Below are 25,438 nucleotides of genomic sequence, written 5' to 3'. Positions count from 1 at the left end.
ACCCCCTATTATACATACTTCCCAGAAACAGTCAGTTTGAACTTTTCTTCTCTTCTTCTGCATGAGAGGAAATGTAAATAACTGTGAACAGAGGGAATATGGTAGTAGATTGTAAATGTGGCCACAAGTTCCTCTTCCCGTTATGTTCCTCCCTTTACAATATGACTTTACAACTTCTTCCATCAAGAGGCAAAGTATTTGCCCCACCTCTTGAATCTGGGTTGGCCCTGGTATAGTCTTTGTTTAATAGCATAAGACAGAAGTGATGTTTTTGCAAAATCTGAGTTTTTAATAGGTCTTGCAGCTTCCACTTTTGGCCTTTTGGATAAATTCTGTACTGAGATAGTCATTTAGGGAAACCAATCTAGGCTATAGGGGTGAACTGAAGTATCCTAGTTGACAGCCGTCATCAACAGCAAGATGTGCAAGTAAGGCTGCCTTGGACTGGGCTATCCAGCCCAGCCCAGCCATCTTTCTGGGAGAATGAAGCCCATGGGTGAGCCCAAGCAGAATCAGTAGAGGAAGGGCCCAGCAAATCCACAGAATTATGAGAAATAACAAATAGTTGTGGTTTTAAGGTACCTAGTTTCTTTCTCTGGTTTTGGGATTGTCCATTAATTTACTGCTATCACAAATGAAGATTTAGTTCATTACTTCATCCCGTTCCTGCCACACATCCTCATTTTATAGTTTTGACATTAGTCTTTGTTTCTCTGTTCACCACCTTAGCCACCTCAAAATAGTTAAGCCTACATTATTTGTTCCATGAATATCTATTGACTCCCCACTTTTTAAGATAAAAACATTGTTTCCTTCCTCCTTTTTACCTGTATCATCCCCTTTCACCTCCCAGTTTCTTAGGCTCTTCCTTTTCTTTTCCTTTCTAAAAAGTTTTTAATTGAGATATAATTATATGCAAAAATATGCAGAAATCATAGTGAAAAGTTTGACAAGTGAACACATCTCTGCAACCAGTACTTAGATCTAGAAATAGAATTTTATCACCCCCTGGAAGTCCCACTTACTACTTTCTACCAAATGTAACTATTATTCTGACTTGTAAAACTGGTAAATAAGTTCAATCTCTTTTTAAATTTTGTATATACTTGTCTCTCAATTTGTTCCAGGACCCCCATGGAAACCAAAATAAGGAGATGCTTAAATCCCTTACAATCAGCCTTTTGTGTCCTCATGTTCAATACATGGTCAGCTGAATCTGTCATTGCAAAACCCACAGTCATAGAGGGCTGACTGTAAATGTAACTATTTAGTGTATTCTCTGTTGTACCTGGCTTTCTGTTATTGTTCAGCATTCTGTTTGTGAAATTTATCCCTGTTGTTGATGTTCTTATATGTCATTCCTTCTTGTTTTTGTGTGGTATTTATTACATGAAAATAATGTCCATGGGCACTTATGGTCGGTCTAATAGTTGGACATTGTGAGTGTTATAGTAAGCATTCTTATGCATTTTTGATGAACTCATGTATACATCTATACTGGATATATGCCCAGAAGTGGTAATACTGGTCACAGAGTACATATGTGTTCAACTGTCCTAGATAGTGCTGAACAGTTTTCCAAAGTAGTTGCACTAATTTGCACTCCTACCAACGGTGTAGGAGAGTTACTGTTACCCACATTTTTGCCACTATTTTGTATCATTTTACTTTTTTGTTGTAACCATTCTATTGGGTTGGTAGTCATGTAAGACTGGGTTTTTTATTTTCATTTCTCTGAAGTTTTGAATTTTTTGATACCAGCGTAATGGGGTCATTTAAACTTTTCATATTCTACTTGCTTATTCTGACATAAAAAGAGCAGGGTTTTGGATCTTGTATCGAATGACCTTGCTAAATTTACTTAATAATTCTGAAATTACCTTTTGATGTTTTTAGACTTTTGTATATAAAACTATATCATCTGTGAATAAAGTAGAATTTTTTTCTTCCCAGTCCTTCCTTATGATTTCTTTTCTTTCCTTAAAACCAGCACAGTGACAAATGAAAGTTAAGATAGCAGGCATCCTTGCTTCATTTCCCATTCTAAGGGAATGCTCTTAACATTTCAACATGAAGTAAGGTGTTTGCTATAGATTTTTAGAAGGATACTCTAGAACAGATTAAGGAAGTTTACTTGTATTACTAATTAGCTAAGAGTAATTATCAAATGCTTTTTTTGTACCTATTGAGATTATCATATGATCTACACCTCTTTTTTACTTGTTGACGTGGGTGATTCACATTATTCACAAATATTAAGTTACTTTTGAATTGCTAGAATAATGACTACTTAATTTTGATATATGATCCTTTTACATATATTTTGCTTAAAAGTTGGGAAGAATAAGATGTGATTTTTCAGAAATGTTTTTGACACTAGTTTCCAGAAATATTAGGAGACCAGATGCAAAAGTCAAAGTTGAAGTGAATGGAAGCCTATATTACTTATGGCCTGTATTTCCTTGATGACTTTGGCACTGTCAGAATATCTATCTCGACAGTACTACTATGCATCCTTAATAGTCTGAAGGGTACTTGGGGAACTCACAATTAAGATTTTTTAATGGAGTCAAAAGAATAACATAAATTACAAGTGCTTTTACATATTTGATCTTATTTAGAAGTGCAACAATTCTGACATCTAACAAACACAATGAATGAATGGATAAATGAACAAATAGATATAGTTATTCTCTCCCTTGTTTGGGGATACCTCAGAACATATACTACATGACTTAGACGCTGTGGCAAATATTACTTATTGATACTCAGCATTGTTCCCACTCTTCTAAGCTCTCCCTTGTCTCAGACATTTCTCAGACCCTGTTGCCAGCAGTACTGCAACCTAAATTGTACTAATGAGAGGCACTGGTGTAAAATTGAAGGGAAAGGAGGAAGAGAAACCACTAGTCTCAGCATTAGTAACCTAGTAGGTATCAGCAAATGGCAGATGAGTTGTTATGCCAGCAGCTTCTGGGCATAGGATGTTCTGAGACTTATCTGCTGCCACATGGAACAAAGATAATTGGTGATGGTTATCATGATTCCTGCCCTTCCTAATTTTTCACACCTTACCAATAGTTCCTGTATCTTTGCTCCATCAATCTTACTAATTATTGTGTAAACCTCTCTGTGCATTAAATCTTACATGAAATATATACAGCTGGATCAAAAGCTTTATTTCTTTTCCTGACTGACTACTGAATAAAGTAAGAAATTTAAAAATATATATTATGCCTGTAGAGTCATGGCTTGTGGGAATCCCAAAAGCCTAAATTTGATTTCTTTCAGCCAGAAAGAGTGTTTCCGGTCCTGCTAGGACCTAGGGGTGACACCAAGAATGTTTTAGCCCCCTTTAATAATCTTAATGGATAAATCTAAGACTTAGCTTACCCACTTTGCTGTGGGCCAAAGGTTTAGTCTACAGATTACAGAGCTATTACCAACATTCACTTCTGGGGCAGTCTTGCCTTTTCCATCATTACAGTTTCTTATGCTTTGTTTGTAATCCGTTGTTGTTCAGTTGCTCAGTCGTGTCTGACTTTTTGTGACCCCATGGACTGCAGCACACCAGGCTTCCCTGTCTTTCACTATCTCCTGGAATTTGTTCAAACTCATGTCCATTGAGTTGGTGATGCCATCCAACCGTCTTATCCTCTGTCACTCCTTTCTCCTCCTATCCTCAATCTTTCCTAGCATCAGGGCCTTTTCAAATGTGTCAGTTCTTTGCACCAGGTGGCCAAAGTATTGGAGCTTCAGCTTCAGCATCAATCCTTCCAATTAATACCCAGGACTGATCTCCCTTAGGATGGACTGGTTGGATCTCCTTGCAGTCCAAGGGACTCTCAAGAGTCTTCTCCAGCACCACAGTCTAAAAACATCAATTCTTCAGCACTCAGCCTTCTTTATGGTCCAACTCTTACATCCATACATGACTACTGGAAAAACCATAGCTTTAACTGTATGGACCTTTGTCAGAAAAGTGATGTCTTTGCTTTTTAATACATTGTTAGCTTTGTCATAGCTTTTCTTCCAAGAAGTAAGTGTCTTTTAATTTCATGGCTGTGGTCACCATCCACAGTGAATTTGGAGCCCAAGTAAATATAATATGGTATTGTTCCCATTTTCCCCCATATATCTGCCATGAAGTGATGGGACTGGAGGCCATCATATCAGATCAGTCGCTCAGTTGTGTCCGACTCTTTGCGACCCCATGAATCGCAGCACGCCAGGCTTCCCTGTCCATCACCAACTCCCAGAGTTCACTGAGACTCACGTCCATCGAGTCAGTGATGCCATCCAGCCATCTCATCCTCTGTCGTCCCCTTCTCCTCCTGCCCCCAATCCATCCCAGCATCAGGGTCTTTTCCAATGAATCAACTCTTCGCATGAGGTGGCCAAAGTACTGGAGTTTCAGCTTTCGCATCATTCCTTCCAAAGAAATCCCAGGGCTGATCTCCTTCAGAATGGACTGTTTGGATCTCCTTGCAGTCCAAGGGACTCTCAAGAGTCTTCTCCAACACCACAGTTCAAAAGCATCAATTCTTCGGCGCTCAGCCTTCTTCACAGTCCAACTCTCATATCCATACATGACCACAGGAAAAACCATAGCCTTGACTAGATGGACCTTTGTTGGCAAAATAATGTCTCTGCTTTTGAATATGCTATCTAGGTTGGTCATAACTTTCCTTCCAAGGAGTAAGCATCTTTTAATTTCATGGCTGCAGTCACCATCTGTAGTGATTTTGGAGCCCAGAAAAATAAAGTCTGACACTGTTCCACTGTTTCCCCATCTATTTCCCATGAAGTGATGGGACCAGATGCCACGATCTTCATTTTCTGAATGTTGAGCTTTAAGCCAACTTTTTCACTCTCATCTTTGACTTTCATCAAGAGCCTTTTTAGTTCCTCTTCACTTTCTACCATAAGGGTGGTGTCATCTGCATATCTGAGGTGATTGATATTTCTCCCGGCAATCTTGATTCCAGCTTGTGCTTCTTCCAGTCCAGCGTTTCTCATGATGTACTCTGCATATAAGTTAAATAAACAGGGTGACAATATACAGCCTTGATGGACTCCTTTTCCTATTTGGAACCAGTCTGTTGTTCCATGTCCAGTTCTAACTGTTGCTCCTGACCTGCATACAAATTTCTCAAGAGGCAGATCAGGTGGTCTGGTATTCCCATCTCTTTCAGAATTTTCCACAGTTTATTGTGATCCACACAGTCAAAGGCTTTGGCATAGTAAATAAAGCAGAAATAGATGTTTTTCTGGAACTCTCTTGCTTTTTCTATGATCCAGCAGATGTTGGCAATTTGATCTCTGGTTCCTCTGCCTTTTCTAAAACCAGCTTGAACATCAGGAAGTTCACGGTTCACATACTGCTGAAGCCTGGCTTGGAGAATTTTGAGCATTACTTTACTAGCGTGTGAGATGAGTGCAGTTGTGCAGTAGTTTGAGCATTCTTTGGCATTGCCTTTCTTCGGGATTGGAATGAAAACTGACCTTTTCCAGTCCTGTGGCCACTGCTGAGTTTTCCAAATTTTCTGGCATATTGAGTGCAGCACTTTCACAGCATCATCTTTCAGGATTTGAAATAGCTCAACTGGAATTCCATCACCTCCACTAGCTTTGTTTGTAGTGATGCTTTCTAAGGCCCACTTGACTTCACATTCCAGGATGTCTGGCTCTAGGTCAGTGATCACACCGTCATGATTATCTGGGCCATGAAGATCTTTTTTGTACAGTTCTTCTGTGTATTCTTGCCATCTCTTCTTAATATCTTCTGCTTCTGTTAGGTCCATACCATTTCTGTCCTTTATCGAGCTCATCTTTGCATGAAATGTTCCTTTGGTATCTCTGATTTTCTTGAAGAGATCCCTAGTCTTTCCCATTCTGTTGTTTTCCTCTATTTCTTTGCATTGATCGCTGAAGAAGGTTTTCTTATCTCTTCTTGCTATTCTTTGGAACTCTGCATTCAGATGTTTATATCTTTCCTTTTCTCCTTTGCTTTTCCCTTCTCTTCTTTTCACAGCTATTTGTAAGGCCTCCCCAGACAGCCATTTTGCTTTTTTGCATTTCTTTTCTATGGGAATGGTCTTGATCCCTGTCTCCTGTACAATGTCACGAACCTCATTCCATAGTTCATCAGGCACTCTCTATCAGATCTAGGCCCTTAAATCTATTTCTCACTTCCACTGTATAATCATAAGGGATTTGATTTAGGTCATACCTGAATGGTCTAGTGGCTTTCCCTACTTTCTTCAATTTAAGTCTGAATTTGGCAATAAGGAGTTCATGATCTGAGCCACAGTCAGCTCCTGGTCTTGTTTTTGCTAATTGTATAGAGCTTCTCCATCTTTGGCTGCAAAGAATATAATCAATCTGATTTCGGTGTTGACCATCTGGTGATGTCCATGTATAGTCTTCTCTTGTGTTGTTGGAAGAGTGTGTTTGTTATGACCAGTGCATTTTCTTGGCAAAACTCTATTAGTCTTTGCCCTGTTTCATTCCATATTCCAAGGCCAAATTTGCCTGTTACTCCAGGTGTTTCTTGACTTCCTACTTTTGAATTCCAGTCCCCTATAATGAAAAGGACATCTTTTTGGGGTGTTAGTTCTAAAAGGTCTTGTAGGTCTTCATAGAACTGTTCAACTTCAGCTTCTTCAGCATTACTGGTTGGGGCATAGACTTGGATTACTGTGATATTGAATGGTTTGCCTTGGAAACGAACAGAGATCATTCTGTCATTTTTGAGAATGCATCCAAGTACTGCATTTCGGACTCTTTTGTTGACCATGATGACTACTCCATTTCTTCTGAGGGATTCCTGCCCACAGTAGTAGATATAATGGTCATCTGAGTTAAATTCACCCATTCCAGTCCATTTCAGTTCGCTGATTCCTAGAATGTCGACATTCACTCTTGCCATCTCTTGTTTGACCACTTCCAATTTGCCTTGATTCATGGACCTGACATTCCAGGTTCCTATGCAATATTGCTCTTTACAGCATCAGATCTTGCTTCTATCACCAGTCACATCCACAGCTGGGTATTGTTTTTGCTTTGGCTGCATCCCTTCATTCTTTCTGGAGTTATTTCTCCACTGATCTCCAGTAGCATATTGGGCACCTACTGACCTGGGGAGTTCCTCTTTCAGTATCCTATCATTTTGCCTTTTCATACTGTTCATGGGGTTCTCAAGTCAAGAATACTGAAGTGGTTTGCCATTCCCTTCTCCAGTGGACCACATTCTGTCAAATCTCTCCACCATGACCCGCCCGTCTTGGGTTGCCCCACGGGCATGGCTTAGTTTCATTGAGTTAGACAAGGCTGTGGTCCTAGTGTGATTAGATTGACTAGTTTTCTGTGAGTATGGTTTCAGTGTGTCTGCCTTCTGATGCCCTCTTGCAACACCTACCGTCTTACTTGGGTTTCTCTGGAGGCCATGGTCTTAGTTTTTTGAATATTGAGTTTTAAGCCAGCTTTTCTACTCTGCTCTTTCACCTTCATCAAGAGGCTCTTTAGATCCTCTTTGCTTTCTGCCATTAGGGTGGTATCATTTGCATACCTGAGGTTATTGATATTTCTCCCAGCAGTTTTGATTCTAGTTTGAGCTTTATCCAGCCCAGCATTTCACATGATGTGCTCTGCATGTAAGTTAAATAAGCAGAGTGACAATATGCAGCCTTGATGTACTCTTTTCCCAATTTTGAACCAGTCCTTTGTTCCATGTCCTATTTTAACTGTTGATTCTTGACCTGCATACAGGTTTCTCAGGAGGCAGGTAAGGTGATCTGGTATTCCCATCTGTTTAAGAATTTTCCAGTTTGTTGTGATCTACACCGTCAAAGGCTTTAGCATAGTCAATGAAGCAGATGTTTTTCTGGAATTCCTTTGCTTTCCCTGTTATCCAACAGATGTTGGCAATTTGATCTCTGGCTCCTCTGTCTTTTCTAAATCCAGCTTGTATATCTGGAAGTTCTTGGTTTATATACTATTGATGCCTAGCTTCAAGGATTTTGAGCATTACCCTGCTAGCATGTGAAATGAGTGCAATTGTGCAGTAATTTGAACATTCTTTGGCATTGCTCTTCTTTGGGATTGGAATGAAAACTGACCTTTTCCAATCCTGTGGCCACTGCTGAGTTTTCCCAGATTTGCTGGCATATTGAGTGCAGCACTTTAACAGCATCATCTTTTAGGATTTGAAATAGCTCAGCTGGTATCCCATCCCCTCCACTAACTTTGCTCATAGTGATGCTTCCTAAGGCCCACTTGACTTCACACTCCAGGATGTCTGACTCTAGGGGAGTGATCACGCCATCGTGGTTATCTGCGTCATTAAGACCTTTTTTGTATAGTCCTTCTGTGTATTCTTACCACCTCTTCTTAATATCTTCTGCTTCTGTTAGTTCCATACAGTTTCTGTCCTTTATTGTGCCTATCTTTGTAACCAGTAAGTTTATACATTCTAGGTGAATAAGCAAAAGAATAAAATCACCAAACCGAGAAATTGTGTTAGCCTATCCATGATTTTTCACATTTTGACTTTCATTATGCTTGAGCCAAACATCAGAGTAAAAAAAAAAAAATACACAACAGTAAATAAAAAGCCACCCTGTTAAACATAATGTTTCATGAAAGGCTACAAAACATACATGCACATATATACTTTTCAACTTTCCTCTTTCCTCAATTTATCCATCAAACCTGCAAGGATGCATTGTACTGTTCTCCAAAGCTTATGTATTCTTTTTAATATAAATATTTAAGACAGCATTCCAAATGCAGGTAAGAATTCTGGTTATATGAATCCAAGTGGTAAATAAAAAAAGAAAGTCTTAAAATTTTGAAGGGTAGCCTGGAACTATAATTTTAAAAGAAACAAATGGATATGTAATATCCTAGGACTGAAGGGGTCTATGTTGTATCCCATCAGAGACAACACTGTGAAGAAAATAAAAGAGAGGAGAGATGGACACATCCCAGTTCTCCTCTCTACTAGTTGGGCTTAGGAAGTGTTTGTAAGGGATTGGAGCTAACGACTACAGTGCTCAGAGCAGCAAGATGGCACTCTGTGTCTGGAAGCACCTGGAGCTGCGTGTACAGCTTCTTTGTGAAAGGAAAAAACTGGGAAACAAGATAGGTAGGGTTTCTATTTTAAACCAGAGTAAAAGAAAGGAAAACAATGAACTGTAACCCTTCACATCTGGTGTCACAATATTTCAGCCTAAGAATGATGTTGTCCTTCCTTCTACTTTTCTGCATGACTCAGAAGCTGACATTTGGCCACAGCAAGGACACTTACATATTTTGTGTATGATTCAGTTAAATTCAGTTGCTCAGCCACTTCTGACTCTTTGTGACCCCCACGGACTGCAGCATACCAGGCTTCCCTGTCCGTCACCAACTCCCAGAGCTTGGTCAAACTCATGTCCATCGAGTCAGTGATGCCATCCAACCATCTCATCCTCTGTCGCGCCCTTCTCCTCCTGCCTTCAATCTTTCCCAGCATCAGGGTCTTTTCCAGTGAGTCAGTTATTCACATCAGGTGGTCAAAGTATTGGAGCTTCAGCTTCAGCATCAGTCCTTCCAATGAATATTCAGGACTGATTTCCTTTAGAATTGAATGGTTTGATCTCTGCCAGGAGATCAATTGTGTACGATTACTATTGCATTTAATTATTGGAAAATGAAACTGGCAATAGCATTTATATATATATATTTATTTACCTTAATTATATTTCAGTAATTTAAAAAATGAAACTGTACAGGTTTGGAGTGTGTTACTCAAAGCTTAACTTTCCTGTATATCCTGTATCCTATTCTTTTTTAAAAAAGTTAATGATTAATTTTTGACTGCACTGGGCCTTTGTCGCTGTACATTGGCTTCTCGCTGCCATGGCTTCTCTTTTGCACAGCACAGGTTCTGGGTGCTCGGGCCTCAGTGGTTGCAGCACTGACTCTTAATAGTTGCAGCGTGTGGGTGTAGTTGCCCCATGGCAGGCAGCATCTTCCTGGACCAGGGACTGCAAGGCAGACTGTCAACCACTGAACCACCAGGGAAGCCCCTGCTCTTCTTTCTATTCTGCAAAATTCCGTAGCTTGGTGGTTTTTACAAGCATATTGGTGACATGAAGGATGAAACTTTGTGATACTGGTCTAGCTCACTTACTTTTTTTCTTTGGCTGCTCCTTCCTATCCCTCCTTCTCCTTCTCTTCTGTTCATGTTTTATTGACTTTCAGCTTTTAGAGATTTTGTTCACTTTCTTGTGATCTCAGCAATACATTTAGAGTCATGTTTGTTCAGAGTCATGTAATTTATGCGGGTCTTACTTTTTTAGCAGGAGCTTCAGAATATTTGACCCACTCTGCTCTCAGAAGTGAACATTTCTATCTACTTTACATCTTGTATAAATGTGTTGAAATTTCTCATCCATCTGTGGTCCCTTCGGATTCCCTTGATTGTTGTTGACTTTGTCCTTTTTCATGTCTTTAGTTTCATCTTGATGTAGTCTCTGGAGAAAGAGGAGATAAATGTTTGTGTGTTCATGCATTATTCTGAATCATAAACTACAACAGTTTTTTCAAACTTAAGATTTAAATATGCTCTGTATTCTTCAGTGGTTTTAATTGTACAACAAAAATACAGATGAAAAATAAATAGAAATGTCAACCTAAGTTCTAAGGAAAACAACATTACCATTTAGTTAATAAACCATTTAGTTAATAAACTTTAAAATGATGGAAAAGAAATGACACTGCTAGAAAGTAATTTTCAAAGATTTTCATGGCTTTTTCAAAAATATAACTTGTTGTACATGGAAGATCACTATCTACATATTGATTTATTTAAAATATCTTGCTTGAATAAATGATGCTATATGGTAACACTTTACCTTGGAATAACCATTGGGCTTTTGTAATATTAATTGTCCTTCTTCATTGGAGTTACATGTTACCATAGCTATAAAGGCTTCTTAAAAATAAGTTGAAAGGGTGCTCTTTTCTAATATCTGACAAGTCCAGGCTTTGAGCAGTATATTTTTCAGTTAACAATAATACCTTTTCATTCATCTGACAGAGATTTTTAGAAATATGCTTTAAAAATCTGCAAAATAAGAGTCCCAACCAACAATATCTGTACAGTTTAAAACTGTGGAAAAATGGTGATTAAGAGAGTATCTAGGGTAAATAAATTAGTTTCTTTTGCTCATACACCTTGACAGTAGATCAGTTCAGTTCAGTTCAGTTGCTCAGTCGTGTCCGACTCTGCAACCCCATGGACTGCAGCACACCAGGCCTCCCTGTCCCTCACCAACTCCCGAAGTTTGCTCAAACTCATGTCCATTGAGTCAGTGATGCCATCCAGCCATCTCATCCTCTGTCGTCCCCTTCTCCTCCTGCCTTCAATCTTTCCCAGCATCAGGGTCTTTTCCAATGAGTTAATTCTTTGGGTTAGGTGGCCAAAGTATTGGAGTTTCAGCTTCAGCATCAGTCCTTTCAATGAATATTCAGGACTGATTTCCTTTAGGATAGACTGGTTGGATCTTCTTGCAGTCCAAGGGACTCTCAAGAGTCTTCTCCAACACCACAGTTCAAAAGCATCAATTCTTTGGCACTCAGCTTTCTTTATGGTCCAACTCTCACATCCATACATGACTACTGGAAAAACCATAGACTTGACTAGATGGACCTTTGTTGGCAAAGTAATGTCTCTGCTTTTTAATATGCTATCTAGGCTGGTCATAACTTTTCTTCCAAGGAGCAAGTGTCTTTTAATTTCATGGCTGCAGTCACCATCTGCAGTGATTTTGGAGCCCCCAAAAATAAAGTCTGTCACTTTTCCCCATATATTTACCATGAACTGATGGGACCAGTTGTCATGATCTTCATTTTCTGAATGTTGAGTTTTACACCAACTTTTTCACACTCCTCTTTCACTTTCATCAAGAGACTCTTAGTTCTTCTTCTCTTTCTGCTATAAAGGTGGTGTCATCTGCATATCTGAGGTTATTGATATTTCTCCTGGCAATCTTGATTCCAGCTTATGCTTCATCCAGCCCAGCATTTCTCATGATGTACTCTGCATATAAGTTAAATAAGCAGGGTGACAATATACAGCCTTGATGTACTCCTTTCCCTATTTGGAACCAGTCTGTTGTTCCATGTCCAGTTCTAACTGTTGTTTCTTGACTGCATACAGATTTATCAAGAGGCAGGTCAGGTGGTCTGGTATTCCCATCTCTTTCAGAATTTTCCACAGTTTATTGTGATCCACACAGTCAAAGGCTTTGGCATAGTCAATAAAGCAGAAATGGATGTTTTTCTGGAACTCTCTTGCTTTTTTGATGATCCAACAGATGTTGGCAATTTGATCTCTGGTTCGTCTGCCTTTTTTAAATCCAGCTTGAACATCTGGAAGTTCATGGTTCACATACTATTGAAGCCTGGCTTAGAGAATCTTGAGCATTACTTTACTAGTGTGTGGGATTCCCTGGTGGGTCAGACAGTAAAGCATCTGCCCACCATGCGGGAGACCCAGGTTCGATCCCTGGGTTGGGAAGATCCCCTGGAGAAGGAAATGGCAACCCCCTCCAGTACTCTTGCCTAGAAAATTCCATGGATGGAGGAGCCTGGTGGGCTACAGTCCATAGGGTTGCAAAGAGTCAGACACAACTGAGCAACTTCACTTTACTAGTGTGTGAGATGAGTGCTATTGTGCAGTAGTTTGAGCATTATTTGGCATAGCCTTTCTTTGGGATTGGAATGAAAACTGACCTTTTCCAGTCCTGTGGTCACTGCTGAGTTTTCCAAATTTGCTGGCATATTGAATGCGGCACTTTCCCAGCATCATCTTTTAGGATTTGAAATAGCTCAACTGGAATTCCATCACCTCCACTAGCTTTGTTTGTAGTGATGCTTCCTAAGCCCCATTTGACTTCACATTCCAGGATATCTGGCTCTATGTCTGACTCTATGTCTGGATGTCTGGTGAGTGATCATACCATTGTGATTATCTGGGTCATGAAGATCTTTTTTGTGTAGTTCCTCTGTGTATTCTTGCCACCTCTTCTTAATATCTTCTGCTTTTGTTAGGTCCATACCATTTCTGTCCTTTATTTAAATCTGATAGAGTGCCTGAGGGAGAAGGCAATGGCATCCCACTCCAGTACTCTTGCCTGGAGAATCCCATGGATAGAGGAGCCTGGTGGGCTGCAGTCCATGGGGTAGCTAAGAGACACGGCTGAGTGACTTCACTTTCACTTTTCACTTTCCTGCATTGGAGAAGGAAATAGCAACCCACTCCAGTGTTCTTGCCTGGAGAATCCCAGGGACGGGGGAACCTGGTGGGCTGACGTCTGTGGGGTCACACAGAGTTGGACACGACTGAAGGGACTTAGCAGCAGCAGCAGCAGCAGAGTGCCTGAAGAGCTATGGACAGAGGTTCGTGACATTGTACAGGAGACAGGGATCAAGACCATTCCCAAGAAAAAGAAATGCAAAAAGGCAAAATGGTTGTCTGGGGAGGGCTTACAAATAGCTGTGAAAAGAAGAGAAGTGAAAAGCAAAGGAGAAAAGGAAAGATATACCCATTTGAATGCAGAGTTCCAAAGAATAACAAGAAGAGATAAGAAAGCCTTCCTCAGTGATCAATGCAAAGAAATAGAGGAAAACAATAGAATGGGAAAGACTAGAGATCTCTTCAAGAAAATTGAGATACCGAGGGAACATTTCATGCAAAGATGGGCACAATAAAGGACAGAAATTTATGGACCTAACAGAATGACATTAGATAGTGGTCATTGTTTTAGCTGCCTGGCACCCAGACTCCTTTGTCATAGTGGCCCAAATTACTTTCAGAACAATGAACCTCCTCATATGTGCATAGAGATGACAGATCAGTGGCATGCACTTCCTTTCAGAATCTAAAGGTTCTGTTTGTCCTATTCTTTAAATCCTGGTAGCAGACAAGAAGTCTGCTAACGATGAACTAATATGTCTCTGTCTATCTGTCTGTTTCTGTCTCTCACACACACAAATCTGTGACTTTGAATGTGGACTGAAGTGCCACAAGGATGAGATAAATGATTGGAGTCATTTAGTCAATCAGTGATTGGCCAAGACCTTTGAGCTGTTCTTGCCACTAGAATCTTAGAAGATGTCTCTTTCTGTATCCTCCTCCATCAGTTCATTCGGTTCCCTTTTCAGTCATGTGAACTGCTTTCCCATACATTTTTTTCCTGTGTAATTGCTAGTTATTTTCTGTTGTTTGCTAACAGAACACCTTAATGTGATTCACCTTAGGACACGATACGATTAAGGACCATGAGCCACCGAGCAGTGTTTAGTAAGTGATGTCAGTAACATCAGTCAAACTGACGTAGTTCCACAAGCTGGAGATGTAGTATCAAGCAGGCGATAAGACTGTCCTCATCCCAACTAGTGTTCAGACCCACAGAAGAAACGATCTGACACAGCAGAATTGAACATGACTCCACTTGTGTTTCTTTTTCAAAGTTGGATCAGAAATCTGATTCTGCATAAGAAACTTCTCAGAGACAGAGGGTACCACAGTGTTACAGCCATTAATTCCCTTCAGCTAGCCTAAACAGAGTAGAGAGGCTGAAGTCATTTGGTAAAATTGTTCCTACTTTCCTATATTTTTTGTTGCCTCTTTCAATTTTTGAATAATTTAAAATCATTTCAGTATAGCAAACAACACAATCGGGGTATCAGTGTACTTTGCAGGACTATGTTCAATGGCTTTTAACAAAAAAGGAAAAAGAGTGACTTTAAAAACTTAATTTTTTCTGCCACAAGAAGTTTGGAGGGAGGCAGTCCAAAGCAGATGTAATACCATAGAAATGCCTGCAAGGGCCAGATTTCTCTCTTGCTTCTCCTCGCCCTTAGCCTCACTTTAAGTGGTTTCAATCCTCATGATGTGAAGAAGGCTGCTGCCACCATCATCTTTTCTATTCCACGTAGGAAGAAGACAGAAAAGGGCCTTTAACATACACAGAATCTTGTGGTTTTTGTTTTATTGCATCAAGAAGCCATTCACTGAGACTTTTGCCCACCCTTTGGAAGGGTGACGTTAACAGCCTCATCAAAATTGTTGTTGTTTAGTTGCTAAGTTGTGTCTGACTCTTTCACAACCCCATGGATTAGAGCCTGCCAGGCTCCTCTGTTCATGGAATTCTCCAGGCAAGAATACCCAAGTGGATTGCCATTCCCTTCTCCAGAGGATCTACCTGATCTAGGGATTAATAAGGAAGAGACAATGGATATCGGGCAAGTGATCCACCAGTGTCTGTTTCCATTTACTACCAGGATTTAAAAGATGTTAATATTTTGCAAATTTTCTTCATTATTTGTTTTCTTTTAAAGATATAAAACATTACAGATAAAGCTAAAGACTCATCTCCATCTCTTTTTCCTCCCTTCCATCCCACAGATAATCATTAACCTTTTAGGTTGGTGTATGTAACTCCTAGAGGGATTTTTTAATATGTTCACCACATAAAGAAGTTTGGTTTCTGATAACACTGGGATAGGTATTTCAAGCCCTTCCTCGTGATAAATGCATGTAAATGCGATCTAAAATATATAGAGATATGTATACATATATATTTTACTCCAAATTATATTTTAAAACCTAGTAAAAATGTTATAGAAATGAAGAGACTGTAAAGAACCATCAGGCCAGAGTTTAAGGAAAAAGGAAGAACTGGGGAGGTTTCAGTTGAACACCAGCTGCCCTCAGCATGAGGCAACTTTTGCTTGTACCCTGGGGTTGAGTTCAGGGCAGATTTACTTCTGTTCATTTTCCCCTCAGGGTGTAGCCTTTTGAAACCAGGTTGATAATGAAGAGGGTTCCCAGGGTCAGAGTGCACCCTGGGCCATCGCTTCCTCTTTCTCACGCTGTTGTTCAGTGTCAGTCTTGTCTGACTCTTTGCAACCCCGCGGACACCAGGCTTCCCTGTCCTTCACTATCTCCCAGAGTTTGCTCAAACTCATGTACATTTGGTGATGCTATCCACCTATCTTGTCCTTAGTCTCCCCCTTTTCCTCCTGCCCTCAATCTTTCCCAGCATCAGGGTCTTGTTCAATGAGTCGGCTCTTCCCATCAGGTGGCCAAAGTATCGGAGCTTCAGCTTTAGCTTCAGTTCTTTCAATAAATATTCAGGGTTGATTTCCTTTAGGATTAACTGGTTTGCTCTCCTTGCTGTCCAAGGGATTCTAACTCTATGAGGTCGCAGAGTCAGACACAACTTAGCGAGTGAACAGTGATGAGGCCACTGAGACTGAAGCCCAAATTTGTGTGGGTCAACCAAAGCCGTGCGAGCAGAAGCAGCTTTGAGGCTCAGGTCTCCTGCTTCCATAGGTGAACTGCCTATTGTGAAGGCAAGGACAAATTAACACCAAAAGAGTTACTAATACTGGCAATTTCTCAGGCATGTTTTCCCTACCTTATGATTTCCTCCCTTCTGTATTCTCTGAAATTTACTGTTCGCCTGATTTCTTTGTATAGTTTCTTAGTTCATTTTTTCTTTATAATTTCTTCTTTATAAGTACTGCTTTATCTACATTCTCAAACTTTTGATATATAGTATTTTATTGTGATTTAGTTCTAAAACATTTCTAGTTTCTTTGACCAAATTACGTATAAATATATATATATATATATATTTAGAAACACATAAGAAGTAGATGATGCCTTCAGAAAAGTGCATAATTATGAAAGAATAGCTATATAAATTGTTTGCAGAATGAACATATCCATGTAAATACCATCCAAATCAGGAAGTAAAACAAAGATCTTAATCTTTGTCTTTTCATTCAATTTTTTAGTCCCTTTACATTTAAGGTAGTTTCTTCTAAGTTACAAAGTTTCTTTTAAGCATACTTATAAGTTTTTCTTTTAGAATTGTTTTATTATCAGAAATTATTATAGTTTAAGCCCCATAGTTATATTTAACAACACTTCCTCATGAAGGATTATCTATTTCTGAGTATTTAAAATTTGGATCATGAATTCGTGTTCAACATGATTTCTCTGTAAGAATGCCAGGCAAACTAGGTTTAGGAAATATTCCTTCACAGTGTTTTTGTGCTTATTTCTGCTGAGTAATGTAAATTTGAACCCTTAATAAGGAAGAGGGCAGGGATTTTGATTTCTCAGTTGTACTAGTCTGGGTCTAGTCAGGAGACAGAAATCACACAATAATTTAAATAGGTTAGTTTAAGGAACTATTAAGCTATGATAAGAGAGTAAATAAAAAGCTGTAAAGAGAAGGCTGAAAGGAAGGACAAACTTAGGCTGGGGTCCCTACCCCAAGGCTGGGGTTCAGACCTCTTTGCTAAGATGTGGTTAAGCTAACAGGAAGACCAAGAAGCTCACAGGGCTGGCTAGACTCAAGCAGATGCACAGTTCCTGGGCAGGCAGGAAAGAGCTCTCTGGGGTACAGGCAATATCAAGGCTGTTATGTGTGTGCACACAGGGATTTGAATGCCACTGTGGGCAAGAAGTCTGGAGCACTTGGTGCCTCTGCTGGGAGGGCCATGGAAAGGTGGTCTCCAGGCCTGGACTGGGGCACTGAGGTCACTGAAAGGCTGGGCAGAACACAACTGGATGTGACTGCACACCTACGCTGCTGACGCAGCATGCAACAAGAGCAAGAAAAAGCCAAACCCAGCACACAGGAACCAGGAAGAAGCCCCCTTCCTCCTGCAATGTCCCTCCAGCGCCCTCTGCTGACAAAGTATTGTATCACGCTTACTGTAAAGGAGGAATGCTTCAGGCTCCAATCCATCTGTTACCACAGTCCAGGTACTCAAAGGTGAAATTGTAACTGAGAGGCAATATATTGGTAAGTGCCCCATCAGGACTGACATTTTTCCTAACCCAGAATGTGGGTGAAGACACTGCCTTGATCTCTGTGCCAGTGGGCACAGTATTGTTAGTCTGCCTTTCTCTGAAGTTGCTGCCTTTTGAGAGTCCTGCCTTTAGATAGGGGTCCTCTTCCCACTGCCCACCTAAGGTGGACTCAGGACGTGGGCTTTAAAATCCACACATACTGGAAGCATATCAGTATCACCTCACCCAGCTGAGTAGTTGCTTTGTTATTGTATCATTTGTGCATGCATGCTAAGCCACTTCAGTGGTGTCTGACTCTTGGTGACCCTGTAGACTGTAGCCCACCAGGCTCCTCTGTCCGTGGGATTCTCCATACAGGAATACTGGAGTGGGTTGCCGTGCCCTCCCTCCAGGGGAATCTCCCCAGCTCAGGGATTGAACCCACATCTCTTGTGTCTCCTGTATTTGTAGGCGGGTTCTTTACCACTAGCATCATCGTATCACTTACGTATTACTTTCTTTTATGTTATATCTTGGGAGCACTTGGGAGTTTCTCTTCCTTGTTGTGAACTCAGTGGTGCACTAAAATCAAAGGGACACACGTTATACCCAGAATTCCTAAGTGGTCCTAAAGGGAAGCTTTTCAGTCTGTATTACCCTGGCTGCTTAACAATATCACTCCTGTTCTTTCTTCAGTTTTCCTTTGAACTTTCTGGTAACTTCTTGAAAGACATGCTAAAAGGTTTTAAGGTTAAATAAAATAATCTTCATTACAAATTGCATGATACTAAAAGTACATTGACTGATGATGGCTGCTAATTTCACGTGATTACTGAGTTAGGGTATCTTAGGCATGTGGAGTGTCCCATGCGATTGTCATGTATGCATTTTAAAAACACTCCAGAGATGGATTCATTCTGACAAGGGAGGATTTTTGACTTCCACTTCATGGTTCTGCATACTTTGGTGGGTGTGTAACCAATTTCCATTTCATTAGTTACATAAGATGTCACTTATTTCATTCTTAATAACTGGAACCATATATTTGATTTATTTCAGCAATATATTAACATAACATATAGGTTGTGCTGTAAATTGGCCTTCTCCATCTAATTTTAGAGGTTGGTGTATTACTCTACTGGAGAAACTAATGCCCTGTAAATTTAAATAAATATCCTCCTCTGAGCTCCTGACACATTTTTGTATACCTCTAGACTACATCGCAGGCTTCTCTAGTGGCTCAGAAGGTAAAAATTTCCTGCAATGCAGGAGACTCGAGTTCAATCCTTGGGTCAGGAAGATCCTCTGTAGAAGGGAATGGCAACCCACTCCAGTATTCTTGCCTGGAAAATTCCATGAACAAATGAGCCTGGTGGGCCTCAGTCCATGGGATCACAAAGAGTTGGACATGACTGAACAACTAACAGATAGACACACACACACACAGACTACATTGCATATCAATTGATTGTAATTTTTGATTGCTTGTCTAACATTTCCTTTATACTAAGAGATCTTTAAGGGTGTAGTTTTGTTATCATCCCCACAGTCTAGCACAGTTGATAAAGGAGATGACAATAAAATATTTGTTGAATAAATACATTTTTGCCTAGGGCCATACAGCTAGGAGTAACTCAGCATAATATATTTGGGGAACCACCGTACTCAAAGAGTTTAGCTGGAGCAAAAGGCATGTGAGGGGATTGTAGCTGTGTAAGTAAGGAGAATCCACATTTTGGCTACCTTGTATACTGTGCTAAAGTTTGGGAATCTTCCTAAGGGCATTCAAGAGTTTCTGGAAGGAGGCCTAATCAGACACACATTTTAGAAAGATTATTCTGTTGGTTTCATGTAGACCATGTCACTGCATAAATGGCTCTCATCAAATATTGGTGGAATGAGAATGCATGAAATAATGAATTAGCATGCTGTGGCTTGGTATGAGTGAATTTTCCTTTGGTTTTATTGTCTGAGACAGAATGCTTGCTTGGAACGTGTCAAAGGTTGAATTGTGTCTCCTCCCCTAACTCAATTCGTGTCTTGAAGCCTGAGTGCCCAGAACCTCAGAATGTGACTGTATTGGAGATACGGCCTACAAACAGGTAATTAAGTGAAAATAAGGGCATTGGGGTAGGCCCCAATCCAATCTGACACATATCCTTCTAAGGAGAGATTAGGACACACAGACACCAGGGTGCACATGCGCAGAGGGACAGCCTTGTGAAGAGGCAGTGAGAAGCCAAAGACTCTGGCCTCCCAACTCTGGCAACACCTTGATCTTGAACTTCCAACCTCCACAACTGTGAGAAAATAAACTTCTGTTGTTTAAGCCATTCTGCCTGGAATTTTGTTGTGGCAGCTCTAGCAGACTAACAGAGAAGGCTTTACAGGCTGGCCAGTGTAGCAAAGTTTGATTTCAATTATGCAATAAAATGTTACCAACTATAGTCACCATATTTTACATTAGATCTTCTTATGTAGTAATAATACCTGAGTAGTTCAACAATAAAAAGGATCTTCAAGTATCATTGGGAAATCAATGATTTCAACTCTATCATAATGTGTGAAATAACAATAAAAATAAAAAGATATTATTGCAGCTAAAGGGCTTATGATTACTAAAATTTACAAAAATCGTATGCTATTGTACATCTGCCTGTGATTATCCTGGCTTTACCCATAACCTTGTGTCTTGCCTGGTGGCTCAGACTGTAGGGAATCTGCCTCCAATGCAGGCGACCCGGGTTCGATCACTAGGTTGGGAAGATCCCCTGGAAAGGAAATGGCACCCCACTCCAGTATTCTTGCCTGGAGAATTCCATGGACAGAGGAGCCTGGTGGGCGACAGTCCACGGGGTGAGAGATTCGGACATGACTGAGTGACTAACACACACACACACATATGACCTGACTCTGATTTGCTCCGAGATCTCAGACTCGATGTACCCTCCTTTGCCGTGCCCTTCCTGTCCATTCGTTCTTCCACCGCGCTCAGCGCCCCGGCTTGGCTCTCCACATGGTCTTCCCACGTGGTCCTGCTCATTAGCCTCCTTTGGACAGTGCCATCCCTCACCTGCAGGCATCTTCATACTATGGACCACGTCCTGGTCTTTACTTCCCTCCCGAAGCAGCTTAAACCCCAAAGGCCATTCCCTCTAGTACTTTCTTTCCAATGAATCGCAAGGTCCTTTCCGCCGGTCCCCTTTGCCCCACCCACATGGTCACCCCTGTTGCTGAATAAATACAACTGGCTTCTGTGTACTTTCCTCCAGGCTGCTGTGAAAATGAAAGTGATAGTCACTCAGTCGTGTTGGACTCTTTGCAACCCCATGGACTGTAGCCCACCAGGCTCCCCCGTCCCTGGGATTCTCCAGGCAAGAACACGGGAGTGGGTTGCCATTTCTTTCTCCAACGCATCAAAGTGAAAATTGAAAGTGAAGTCGCTCTGTCGTGCCTGACTCTTAGCGACCCCATGGACTGCAGCCTACCAGGCTCCTCTGTCCATGGGACTTTCCAGGCAAGAGTACTGGAGTGGGGTGCCATTGCCTTCTCCTGAGATAAGAGTAGAAGCAGGCATTTCAAAGACATCAGAGTTGTGTTATTCCTCTAGGGAATGGTGAATATATTTTTGGTTGCACAAAGGAAAGTTGCAGTGGCTGAGAAATTTCATCAGCTGAGAAATTCTTCCTGGTGGCTGCAGCAAGGCGCAAATCCTGCTGGTGGCGATGATACCAAAGGCAGTACTATCTCCAGCTGAGTCCTCTCTGGCAAGATGAGGGCTCCTTGGCTGGGCTTTCTTCCCCACATATTTCCCTGTGCAGGCCTGGGTTTCCTTGGGTTCCAGTGTCAGTTCTACTGCTTGTGACGGAGAATCCTGCAGATGCGATGGAAGATTTTTTTCACCTGAGAATTTTGCAGAGTACTACTTTTCTAAAGATAGCCTGTTCTAACTTGAGTAACCCTGACTATAGATGTGGGGTGGTGTTACTGAGCCAAACTTGGTCTCCTTGCCCACACACAGTAAAAGCAAGCAACGGACACCAGGTTGTGGTGCAGGAAATTACAGCATTTATTGCAGGTGCAAAAGCGGAGTGAGGGGAGCTAACGCCCCAAAAGCCCAAACTCCCCGAAGGGTTTTACGGAAAAGTTTTTAAGGGCGAGGTGAGAGAGAGGAGTTGTAAGGTATGTGATGGCCTCATGTACAGTTCTCTGATTGATGGTGAGGTAACAGGGTGGTAACACACGGGTTAAAATTGCCAGTCCTCAGGCTCCAGCCAGTCTAGGGGTTACATGCTCATGATCATCATGTCGTTAACGTCTTCCATTTGGTGGGGGTTTTAGTATCTGTAGGGCTTACCTGGTGGCTCAGAGGTTAAAGCGTCTGCCTGCAATGCAGGAGACCCAGGTTCCATCCCTGGGTTGGGAAGATCCCCTGGAGAAGGAAATGGCAACCCACTCCAGTATTCTTGCCTGGAGAATCCCATACAGTCCATAGGGTCACAAAGAGTCAGACACAACTGAGCTACTTCACTTTCACTTCAGTGTCTGTAAAGCAGATACTAAACTCAGGAAATGTGCATCAGATACTATTGTCTATGTCCTTCAGGGAGAAACTAAAGACTCTGTGACTGCTAGATGGCTGATTTACTGTTTAAGTTGTTACCAGTTCTCCTGGCCCGACTACAATTTTTTGTTGTTGCTGTATGTTCACATTCTTTCAATCATTAATTCTTGAGGCAGGCTTTTGGGAGGCTGGGGAGGCCTGGGACTACAAGTTTGCCAGAAAGAAGAAGGAGGCAGAGGACATGGGGTGGCGGTGGGGATGTCTGTCCTAGGCAGGGCCCATGGGGGTCCGGCTTGGTTACAGTGAGAAGAAGTCACAGAAGCTATTCAGGATGAAGTTGTATTTAGACAGGAGCAGAGTGGGGTGAGAACAAAGATAGACAGAAGCAAAAATTAGATGAAACAAATTAAAATGTTTTATGAGATCAATTTGAGTAGCTCAAAGTAAAATTGACACATTTTGGTGACTTTTTCTTTTAAAATTGTTTTAACACTTCTTCTGAAGAGAGCTACTGATTAAATTTTAATTCTGTTCTTGAGAATATTGTCAGAGAGGAAGGAATTTTCTTCTACCCTTCTATGTTCTTCTGGCTGGTCTAAAAATTAAGCTGACATGAGACAGATTAACAGGAGCAAGCCAAACAAAATTTAAATAAGATATATACATGGGAGAGACCCAGGAAAACTGAATAACTCACCAAAATAGCTGAAGCCTTCACTTTAAATAATATCTTTAGCTAATGACGAAAGAGGATGTTAAGGTTGGTCATTTGGGACTTCAAAGGGGAGGAAGGAACTTCATATTAAGATGAAAAACCAATGTTTGGTAAACAAATGTTTGGTAAGCCACAGAGGCACAGAGTGGACTCTGATCCCCAGGTCCTGCTGAGTTTCCCCGCCACACTTCACAGTTTTGGTTTGTTCGGCTTTTTTTTTTTCCCAACCCCCTTAAATTGAAGAAGTGTAGATTTTTAATCAATAAATTTTTAATTTTAGAACTTCCATTTAGGGGCTTCCCTGGTGACTCAGTGGTAAGGAATCCACCTGCCAATGCAGGAGACAATTCAATCCCTGATCTGGGAGGATCCTACATGCCATAGAGTAGTTAAGCCCATGTGCCAGAATTATTGAGCCTGTGCTCTAGGGCTTGGGAGTGCAGCTGCTGAAGCCTGCACACCTATAGCCCATGTTCCTCAATAAGAGAAGCCGCCACAGTGAGAAGCTGGTGCACTGCAACTAGAGAGTGCCTCCTCTCGCCGCAGCTAGAGAAAGCCTGTGTAGCAATGAAGACCCAGTACAGCTATAAATAAATGAACAAAATTATTTTTTCCAAAAAAGCTTCAATTTAAAATTATCAGCATGGATAAAGGGGACCTAGGAGTCAGGAGTTTTAGCTGAGAAAGCTCTGTTTCTCTCTGTTCAAATAATCTGCAGGGAATAATCTCAGAAGTTTTTTGCACCCCTAAATGTTTGATTCTACCTTAAACTATTAAAAACTTACTAGAACATTTTAAACATACAGAAAAGTGAAGAAAATGGAGTAACAGACATAAATGTATTTACCATGTAGCTTTAGTAGATCTTAACATTTTGCAATACTGTATTTGCTGCAGGTATTTCTTTTAGTTTTTTCAATAACCGTGCAATAAAATTCAATAAAATTGGCTTTCTTTACCCTACTGTACTGTCCTATGAATTTTTAAACTTTCTTATTGTGGTAAAATATAGATAACAAAATTTACCATTTTCACCATTTTAAAGTATACAGTTCAGCAGCATTGAATACATTCATATTGTTCTGTAAAAATCACCACCATTTATCTCCAGAACTTTTCATCTTCTCAAGTTGACATTCCCTCCACATTAAACTATGACTCCCATGTCCACCTCCTCGGAGGCTCTGGAAACTCTCACCCTACTATCCTTGTGAATTTTAGTCCTATGAATTTCAGTACGTCATAGATTGACATTACTGTCACCACATTCAAGATACGAAAGGGCCTCAGATCAGATCAGTCGCTCAGTCGTGTCCGACTCTGCGACCCCATGAATCGCAGCATGCCAGGCCTCCCTGTCCATCACCAACTCCCGGAGTTCACTGAGACTCATGTTCATCGAGTCAGTGATGCCATCCAGCCATCTCATCCTCTGTCGTCCCCTTCTCCTCCTGCCCCCAATCCCTCCTAGCATCAGAGTCTTTTCCAATGAGTCAACTCTTCGCATGAGGTGGCCAAAGTACTGGAGTTTCAGCTTTCGCATCATTCCTTCCAAAGAAATCCCAGGGCTGATCTCCTTCAGAATGGACTGGTTGGATCTCCTTGCAGTCCAAGGGACTCTCAAGAGTCTTCTCCAACACCACACTTCAAAAGCATCAATTCTTCGGCGCTCAGCCTTCTTCACAGTCTAACTCTCACATCCATACATGACCACAGGAAAAACCATAGCCTTGACTAGACGAGCCTTTGTTGGCAAAGTAATGTCTCTGCTTTTGAATATGCTATCTAGGTTGGTCATAACTTTCCTTCCAAGGAGTAAACGTCTTTTAATTTCATGGCTGCAGTCACCATCTGCAGTGATTTTGGAGCCCAGAAAAATAAAGTCTGACACTGTTTCCACTGTTTTCCCATCTATTTCCCACGAAGTGATGGGACCGGATGCCATGATCTTTGTTTTCTGAATGTTGAGCTTTAAGCCAACTTTTTCACTCTCCATTTTCACTTTCATCAAGAGGCTTTTTAGTTCCTCTTCACTTTCTGCCATAAGGGTGGTGTCATCTGCATATCTGAGGTTATTGATATTTCTCCCGGCAATCTTGATTCCAGCTTGTGTTTCTTCCAGCCCAGCGTTTCTCATGATGTACTCTGCATATAAGTTAAATAAACAGGGTGACAATGTACAGCCTTGACGAACTCCTTTTCCTATTTGGAACCAGTCTCTTGTTCCATGTCCAGTTCTAACTGTTGCTTCCTGACCTGCATACAAATTTCTCAAGAGGCAGATCAGGTGGTCTGG

At 41.0% G+C, this 25,438-nt stretch overlaps 1 long non-coding RNA gene across 2 annotated transcripts in view; it reads right to left on the bottom strand.

Annotated features, from left to right (window-relative positions):
• Nucleotides 1-6,642: 6,642 nt before the first annotated feature.
• The window catches only part of LOC147364517 (uncharacterized), a 40,934-nt gene continuing 22,138 nt past the window's right edge, over nucleotides 6,643-25,438 (bottom strand). For both annotated transcript variants that reach the window (XR_015134615.1, XR_015134616.1), the window contains one exon: nucleotides 6,643-10,520. This is a non-coding gene — a long non-coding RNA (uncharacterized LOC147364517). The remainder of the gene's footprint in view (nucleotides 10,521-25,438) is intronic.

This window comes from Bos grunniens, chromosome 10 (assembly GCF_055505025.1).
Source record: "Bos grunniens cultivar Pamir isolate PY7600 chromosome 10, Bosgru_T2T1.0, whole genome shotgun sequence".
Taxonomy (NCBI): Eukaryota; Metazoa; Chordata; class Mammalia; order Artiodactyla; family Bovidae; genus Bos; species Bos grunniens.
This window is presented reverse-complemented; position numbering and strand designations above follow the sequence as displayed.